Source organism: Callorhinus ursinus, unplaced genomic scaffold, assembly GCF_003265705.2.
Source record: "Callorhinus ursinus isolate GAN/ISIS: 27379988/994484 unplaced genomic scaffold, GSC_fseal_2.0 scaffold95, whole genome shotgun sequence".
Classification (NCBI taxonomy): domain Eukaryota; kingdom Metazoa; phylum Chordata; class Mammalia; order Carnivora; family Otariidae; genus Callorhinus; species Callorhinus ursinus.
Genome location: NW_027397157.1, coordinates 175075 through 184294, shown reverse-complemented (window position 1 = coordinate 184294; position 9220 = coordinate 175075). Strand labels below are relative to the sequence as shown.

The 9220-nt window shown below is 43.0% G+C and overlaps 1 pseudogene; it reads left to right on the top strand.

Moving 5' to 3' along the window:
* Positions 1–7927: 7927 nt before the first annotated feature.
* LOC112817829 (clathrin light chain A pseudogene) lies at positions 7928–8799 on the top strand (annotated as a pseudogene).
* The last annotated feature ends 421 nt before the right edge of the window (positions 8800–9220 follow it).

Genomic DNA, 9220 nt, shown 5'->3' with positions numbered 1-9220 from the left:
TCTCTTTGCCTGTTGTGGGTGGTGTTTAATCACTGGGGTGTTAGTGGACCAATTTTAATAAGTGCATTCTGGTTTTCTGTGGGAAGGGTAGCACTGCCACTACTGCTGCCACCATTGGGACTGAGGCTCCACAAAGTGTGCAGGCTGGGAAACGTGGTGTTGGCAAGTTTTGCACAGGCCTTCTGGAGGAAGGGACCAGCAGTGCCAGTACTGAGGCAAGCATGACTGGAAAAGGCAGATCTGCTAAAGCCCAGGTCAGCAGGGCTTGGTGTAAGCAAGTTAGGTAGTGAATCTTGGCACCCTGCTCATTCCTGCAGATTGCCACAGTTTTATGCTATGGTAAAAGGGAGGGAGATGGCACCTGCCAGTTCCTTTGTTCTTGGTGAAGTTCCTCAGCAAATCCTGCACCTTCTGGACTTACTCTGAGACTAGTAAATAACTCTGCCTCCTGTATGCCTTGTATATTTTCCAAATTTCTATGCTATATATCTGCAGCTGTTTATTATGCTATCTCTTTAACAGTGGAGATTCAGCTTCCTATTGCCCTCCAGGCTCTCTCAGAACCAAGCCTACTGAATTTTAAAATTCTAGGCTTTAAGTCCCATTGTTTGTAAGAACTCCCAAAATTTGGATCCTCTAGTTTTCAAAGCCAAGTGCTGTGGGAATTTGTCATCTCTGTGAGGGATTCCCAGTATGATAGTTTGTTTCTCTCCTCTCTACATGCCCACAGTGTCCCTCCCTCTCTCCTATGGACAGCCCCAAACAGTTTAGCCCCCCACTGTGTCTCGTCCATTCCCACTTTCTTCAATGTGACCTATTCTCTATCTTCAGTTGTGGAGTTTGTTCTCTCAGTCTTTGGGTCATTCTTTTGATTATTTACACTGATATGAGTGTTACCTAGTTGTATCCATGGGACAAGGTGAGCTTAGGATCCTCCTACTCTGCCATTTTCCTCCATCCTTATTCCTACAATTATGTAATTTTACACAGCATCTCTTCTGACTCAAATATTCATTCCACAGCAACAACAAAAAATATGACAATGGGCTGATATTCATGAGATTCTCCAGTCTGACCAGGTTTCTCATCACCTGAAGCAGCTGGCCTGATAGAGAGTGGAATGGACTTTTGATGACTCAGTTATAGAGCCATCCAGGTGACAACATCCAGTAGGGTAAAACATGTCCTCTGTTATGTGATACATGCTCTAAATCAGCATCCAAAATGTGGTGCTGTTTCTTCCACAGCCTGAGGAATCAAGAAGTGAAAATGTAGATGTATCTTCTCATTGTTCCCGTAGCACACTTCTTGCTTCCCATTCCTATGAACTAGGCTCTCCTGGTTTGAATGTCTTACTTCAAATGGATGAATGCTTCCACCAGGGGGTGCAACAATGGCTCCATTGAAATTGTAGTGAGATTGCCACCTGGTCACCTTGGGTTATTTATGCCATTGAATCAATAGGAAAAGAAGGGGATTATAGTACTGGTTGGTATGGTAGATCCTGTCTATCAAGAAGAAATTTCATTGCTACACAAAATGGGAGTTTGTAATGCAAGAGTTTTCCTAACCCTAACCCTCATAGTACCCCTACGTCCTGTGACTAAAGTCAATGGAAAACTACAACAATCCACACAAACAGGAGGGCTAATGGTCCAGACCATCCAGGAATGAAGAATTAGTTCACTCCAACAACCAAAGAACATTGACTACCTTGCTATAAGGGGCTTGCTGAGGGCAATGGAAATATGTAATGAGGAATGGAAGAAGATAGTTGAAAATATCAGTTTGGCCACCAGAGCAGTTGCAAAACCTAGGACTATAATAGCTATGAGTATTTCTTTCTTATTTTGATACCTATATATCCGTGTTTATACTAAACCATTTTCTTCTACCCTCTTTTACCTCTATTCTTTCTTATTTACAAAAGATGTGTTAATTATGGTTTTTATTTCAGTGGGACAAATTACAGGATGTTAAAAGGAACAGAGAGGAAGAATGAGCATCACCCTACCTGGGTAAAGGAATTTTGTATCATCTTTTATGGAGAAGGTGAGCATGTTCTCAGTTGTACATGGGATAGATGCATCATGATAGGCAGAAACATGGCTTTGCTCTTTAGTTAGTAGTGTGAGTAGGTGCCAAGTTGACAAGGGCTGGACTGTGAAAGCTCTGTTACGTGTCTATCTGGTTAAGTAAAACTACATTTCCCAGGATCCTTTATTTTGCATGCTTTCAGTTAGGGTTGGCCTCTGTAAAATTTTGTCTAAGATCTGGAAAGCAGAAATGAAATAGTAGTCATGTTTCACTCTTGGAAGAATGAGGTATATCAGGAACCATGTTGTGGATCACTCACTTTTTTGTGCATCTGCTGCTTCCCCTTGGCAATGGTTGCAGCCAGGCTCATAGCTTCAGCTACCAGAGTCATACCCCTCCAGGTTCTCTAATTTCTGGGCCAGGTTTAATGGCAATTTTGCAACAAGAGTTCTATTTCTCCTGCATGTCATGCATGGAAGAGGTTTTCAGACTTGAGAAGAGATAAAGTCTGACCTGGAGTTCAATAAAAGAAAAGATACAGGTTCCATCTTATTAGCATATTTCAGTTTTCCCTACATTTCTCAGTTCATTTTCATTCTTACTTCCTGACCATGTGTCCTGTGAGTTGAGGATTAGCATCAGACCAAAGAAACAGCTGAACCAAGATTGTTTCACCAGTTTCTACAGTAGTGCAAAGTCAAATATCTATTATAATTCCCTTCTATCAGAGAGTCAAGGATGCTCTAAGAAGACAAAGGCATTTTGAGGAGGCAAAGTGAAATTTGTCCTATCCAAATAGGGGTCTGCTGCATATGGTTTGATGTCTACCTTAAGTACTCCCTTCTTTCTTGAGAAGAGCCCACCCACTGTGACCCCTTCTGATTCTTTCAACTACATAGGTTATAGTCAATATATTACATATAAGGATACTTTAGTTATGGATCCACGTCATATTTACCCTTTTCTCCACGCCACATTTTGAGCCTATTTTTTTCCTGGGACTATGGAACTTCTTTCTCAGTCCCTGAAAATGTTTTCAATTAATGGTGGAAGGGGCATGCTTGTGACAGCTTGGTCTGGTCCTTTCAGATTCTTCCAATTAAGGCCATTGACTTTCTCTGTGGATGGTTAATTAACTTTCAAGTGTCATGTTTCTCCCCAAGCTGGATAGAAAATAAGCAATCCTGTCTTAAATGCAAAATAGACATCAGGAAATCTTGATTAGATACTTGACTCTGTCACTAATTTGTGTGACCTTTGGCAAGTCAATTAGGTGCACTGTGCCATTGATTTTTCCTTTTTTCTTGTTAGTTACTTTACTACATTCCCTTCCAAATTTAAATCAGTGTTTTTTGATATTGCCATGCTCCCTTCTTAAAGTGGGACCAGAGACAAAATTAAATACACTGAAAGTGTGTTGGAATGATAAAAAAGGATTTCTCAGTGTTATTTTCTAAAATGTGATGTTTCTTAGTTCATTTGCTATGTTTTCTTTTCAAAAATATTATTCGGAGTTATATAATATTTTGCCTTTCTTTTTTTAAAGGTATGTATGTATGTATGTATTTAATTTATTTATTGAGAGAGTGGGGGGAGGAGCAGAGGGACAAACAGACTCTGTGCTGAGTCTGGAGCCCAACGCGGGGCTCTATCTCACCACCGTGAGATCATGACCTGAGCCAAAACCAGGAGTCGGTCGCTCAATTGACTAAGCCATGAAGCACCCCAACATTTTGCTTTTCTGAATAAATATGAAAAAGTTCTTGATTTATTCATCATTGTAAAGGTTCTTTGCACTTGATTTCTTTGTTAGTGTGTCTGAATGCAACAGAAAGTCTTAGTTTACTCAGATTATCCTAGCAAGGTGACTTTTAATGTCTTTCATGGTTGTCTGTAATTAAGTGTCCTCTTTTCTGTATTAATATTGTAGAAGCTTGATGTGAAACAACAGCATTTATTAAACACTTTCCTGCTCCTTTTTTAAAAATATTTTTTCAACCCTATTCTGACTGAATTCATTTTAACTTTATTAAGCAGCTTTAATAATGTTAGTATGTCCAGGATTTTTTCTCTCTCTTCTTGGAGATTTTTATCACTGCTGAACTATACAGTTTTTTTTTATGATTCTGTCCCTACTGACATGAGTTGTCCCTAGATGGAAATTGGGGGATAGGGATCACAGTTCTTGGGCTGCAGAGGACAGTCATATTGGAACTCTATAGTTTGCTGAAAATAGTGGAATTAAATGGACGGGACTTGCATGGGTCTAAAAAATAACTCAGACCTCTAAGGTCTCAAAGATGGAGTTTTGAAACTAGAACAAAAGGGCCTTGATCACTCACTGGACCCCAGGCATGCCAATCCTCACTTCCCAGCAAATGAATTTAGAGCTTGCAAAGACAAAGGGGGCCTTTTGTTGACCCTTCCAAGCTCTGCCTCCTTTCATCTACCCACCTGATATTTCCCACCTTCTCCAATGCCATCTCAGGTGCAGTCTTGGTTGGCCCTTCCTCCAGCAGCCCTCCTGCCCTTTCTGTGGTAGAGCTTCCACAACTTTAAAGACTGTTGTGCCCTCTGCATCCATCTTCTTTGTTGCCCCCACTGCCTCCAGGCAGGTCCCTCTGTCAATAACTTCCCTTAGGAAGCAGTCACCTTGGTAGTTGCCAACTTCACCATAGTCATCACAGCAACCAGATCAGCACTCAGGCCCAAACACAGACTGGAGCATCCCTGTTGCCATGTCTGCCACAGAAGAACAAGACCCAGCACAAGGTGGCCAAGACAGAGCTGATAGTGAGGCAGACCATGACCCCTGACTACTCGAGTTATCTGGTTCCTGCAGAGGGGTCAGATGGAATTTTGGAGGTTATGGAAGCCTGGCTTCCCAGGAAGTTGCAAGAACACTTCAGGAAGAAAAGACTGGGTAGGAGGCCTCCCAGCCCATAGTTGAACAGGGATGTCCAGTCAGCAGGGGGGGGAGTCAAGAGAAGGACAATGAGGAAATGGTGGAAGAGGAAGAGGAAGAGAACTATGATGGTGAGGAGGAGGAAGATGAAGATGAAAGAGAATACCACCACAAAGAGGTACAGGAAGAGGGTGCCAAAGTCATCCTTATAGGGACCAATGAGTTCCCCACAGCACAGTTTTGGTCCTTCTTTCAGGATCTCATCTGTTCCATTCTACAACTTATACACTATAATGACCACCTCTTGGTTCAACCCCATGCACGTCACATGTTGGTAAAGCATGGTACCTGGGAACCAGAGGATCCAGGAGAGGGACCAGAACCTCCTGAGTCCAAAGACCTAGAAGAGGGAATAGAGAACTGGGAGGGTGAGTACCTGATAGAAGGAAACTGCGCCCAAGTGTCCAAGGAAACTGCCTAGGGGCTACATGCTAGAAGGCAGAGAACCAGAGGATGCCAAGGTCCAGGAGAGGAAGTCCCCAGTTCAGAGGTATTCTATGACATGGGGGCCTGTGCAGCCAGAGACTGAAACTAGCAAGTGGCAGCAGTGTTCTCAGACCCTTGCATCCCCTGTTGGGGCACCCAGCTCAAAGGCAGGCAGTGCTCAGCACTTGCCTTGAGTGGTTAAGCTGTGGGTCAAAGCTCTCAAAAACCTCCAGGTCTAATATGCACAGGTAGAAGCTCAATTCTACAGAGATTTTCACGATCAAGAGAAAAAGTATGCCTCCTTCTACAAACCTTTGTTTGATAAGAGATCTGAGATCATCAATGCAATCCATGAGCCCATAGAAGGTGAATGTCAGTGGCAAGTAGGTGTCCAGGAAGGTTCATGGGGGGAAATGGAAAGAGAGCCTGCGGGAAAAGGGCAAACAAACGGCATACCTCACTTTTGGTTGATGGCTTTTAAAAATGTGAAGATCCTTGGGAGGATGATCCAAAAAAATGATGAACTTGTACTAGAGCACTTGAAAGATGTAAAAAATAAATTTTCAGCATTCAAAGAACCAATGAGCTTCACCATAGAATTTATCTTTAAGTCAAATGAATATTTTTTCAATGAATTCCTGACAAAAACATACCAAATGCAATCAGACCCAGATGATTCTGATCCCTTCTTCTCCAAAGGGCCAGAAATTATCAGCAGCACGGGGTGTGAGATCTACTGGAAAGAGGGGAAACATGTCACCGTGAAAAAGAGCAAGCTGAAGAAACGTGAGGGCCGCAGGAGTATCGTATCCACCACTAGGAAGATGCCCAGCTATTCTTTCTTCACCTACTTCTATCCTCCCGATTCTCCTGAGGGCAGAATATTCGATGTCACCACCGATTATAGATTGGGTTATTTTTTCCGTGAAGTTCTGGTCCCAAAGTCTGTATTATTCTTCACTAATGAAACCAGTGAATATAAGTATGAAAGCTCTGATGATGAGGCCCGAGAAGCTGGAGGTGAGGAAAAGAAAGTAGAAGTGATCAGAAATGAAGAACCTGAAAAAGGGCCTGAGAAAGATCTGGACCCAGAAGAGAGCGGTTCCTGAGAACCCAGGTATCTGTGTGTAGCTTTGTGTATCATCCATCCATTCCTGACATACATTACTGATAGGTGAAAGTGAGGAGGAGAAAAGAAAGGATAAAAATGGAAACGAGAAAGACCTGAAAAAGACCCAGATTCAGTAGGGTACAGCCTGGGAGAATCCATGTTGAGTATCATCCAACCATTACTGTCATACACATGCTATATTCTTACATTTTTCTCAGTAAACTTAATAATTAAAAAATATTTTAAATTTACTTTTATAAACCATTTTTATTGTTAAAAATTTACACATATACTAAATCATATAGAAAGCAAGACTTCCTGAAATGTATTTCTTTCACAAGCATACTACTCTTAGAGCTGAAACTCTAAGACTTCTACAGGTGGGAAATTTCAGACCTGGTAGTTGATATCATATTTGTTTAGAATGCAGTTACTAGAACAAGTAGCTAAAGTGACTGAAACATACACTAAATGGGCCTTCATCATTGGTGACCACTTAATTGCAGTCTCATGTACTAACTAGGAGACAATGCCTTGGAGAATGTGGCTACCTAAAAAAATTGTAAAAAATGAATTTCAACGGGTGCCTTGGTGGTTCAGTCAATTGAGCATCCAACTCTTTTTTTTTAAGATTTTATTTATTTATTCATGAGAGACAGGAGGAGAGAGAGAGAGAGAGAAGTAGAGGGAGAAGCAGGCTCCCAAGGAGCAGGAAGCCCGATGCGGGACTCGATCCCAGGACCCTGGGATCATGACCTGAGCCGAAGGCAGATGTTTAACCATCTGAGCCACCCAGGCGCCCTGAGCATCCAATTCTTGATTTCAACTCAGGTCATGATCTCAGGGTTGTGAGATCGAGCCCCACATAGGGCTCCATGCTCAGCAGGGAGTCTGCCTGGGATTCTTTCCCTCTCCCCCCTCTGTCTGCTCCTCCCCCCACTTGCTCTTTCTCTCTCTCCCTCTCTCAAATAAATAAATAAATCTTTAAAAATGAATCTCAAGTAGGACTACAGTTAAAGATTAATTCCTAAGTATTCATTCAGTTTTAAGTTTTTGTGTTTCATGTGACAGTGAAAAGAAAAAGTAAGATTTTGGTTATCACAGAATTGTTAATTTAACTTATATCTCATCTATTCTTTTATTTCCCTCTTTTCTTTCTCCTTTAACAGATATGCACAAAAAGCCTGGGAGGTTAAGAGATTATGGTTTATGAAAAGAGCAAAGGCTTTTAAGGTGGAAAGACTTGTTTATATACCAAAAAGTTCTTCTCCCACCCTCCACCAAAAAAACCCCAAAATTTTTGGTGTTTGGCAAGTGGGAGATGAGGTTGGTGTGATCAGATGATTGAAGACATCAAATGATGTGGTGTTGGTGGGTCGGTTGGCGTGTCACTCAACGTTGGTGTCCGTGCCGTTGAACTGCCGGCTATGGCTGAACTAGATCCGTTTGGCGCTCCTGCCGGCGCTCCCAGCGGCCCCGCGCTAGGGAACCGGGTGGTCGGTGCGGGTGAAAAAGACCCGTCCGCGGCCTTCTTGGTGCAGCAAGAGAGCGAGATTGCGGGCATCGAGAACGACGAGGCCTTCGCCAACCTGGACGGCGGTGCCCCCGGGGCCCAGCTGCATGGCGAGCCGCCAGGGGGTCCGGATGCCCTGGATGGAATGATGAATGGCAAGTACTACCAGGAGAGTAATGGTCCAACAGACAGTTACACAACTATTTCACAAGTGGATCGATTGCAGTCAGAGCCTGAAAGTATCCGTAAATGGAGAGAAGAGCAAACGGAACGCTTGGAAGCCCTTGATGCCAATTCTCGGAAGCAAGAAGCAGAGTGGAAAGAAAAAGCAATAAAGGAGCTAGAAGAGTGGTATGCGAGGCAGGACGAGCAGCTACAGAAAACAAAAGCAAACAACAGGACAGCAGAAGAAGCCTTTGTAAACGATATAGACGAGTCGTCCGCAGGCACTGAGTGGGAACGGGTGGCCTGGCTGTGTGACTTTAACCCCAAGTCCAGCAAGCAGGCCAAAGATATCTCCCGCATGTGCTCTGTCCTCATCTCCCTCAAGCAGGCCCCCTTGGTGCACTGAAGAGCAACCCTGTGGAAACACTACATCCGCAAGATCTTAATCCTACTCAGTGAAGCTCTTCACAGTAATTGGATTATGTTGAGTTCTTTTGGACCAAACCTTTTTGTCTTTAGAGTTGATCATTGTTTGTTATTGCATGATTCCTTCAGCTCTGTTCTCACTGGCAGCCAGAGAGGAGGGGGAGGAGTGGCGGGGAAAGCCTCCCAAAGTTAGCCTCAACCTCTACTTTTGTGCATTATTCTGAGAATAAATTTGTTTCCAAAAAAAAAAGGGGTCTAGGGCACCTGGGTGGCTCAGTTGGTTAAGCGACTGCCTTTGGCTCAGGTCATGATCCTGGAGTCCCCGGATCCAGTCCTGCATCAGGCTCCCTGCTCAGCAGGGAGTCTGCTTCTCCCTCTGACCCTCTTCCCTCTTGTGCTCTCTATCTCTCATTCTCTCTCTCAGATAAATAAATAAAATCTTAAAAAAAAGGTTCTAGGTTGCAAGAGGAACATTGCATTGTTTTCTCTTGTTGAGACAACAGACATACATATGATTGACTATTCTTAGATTTAGAAAGTCACTGGTGTAAAGTAATTGTATTCAATTATTAATATT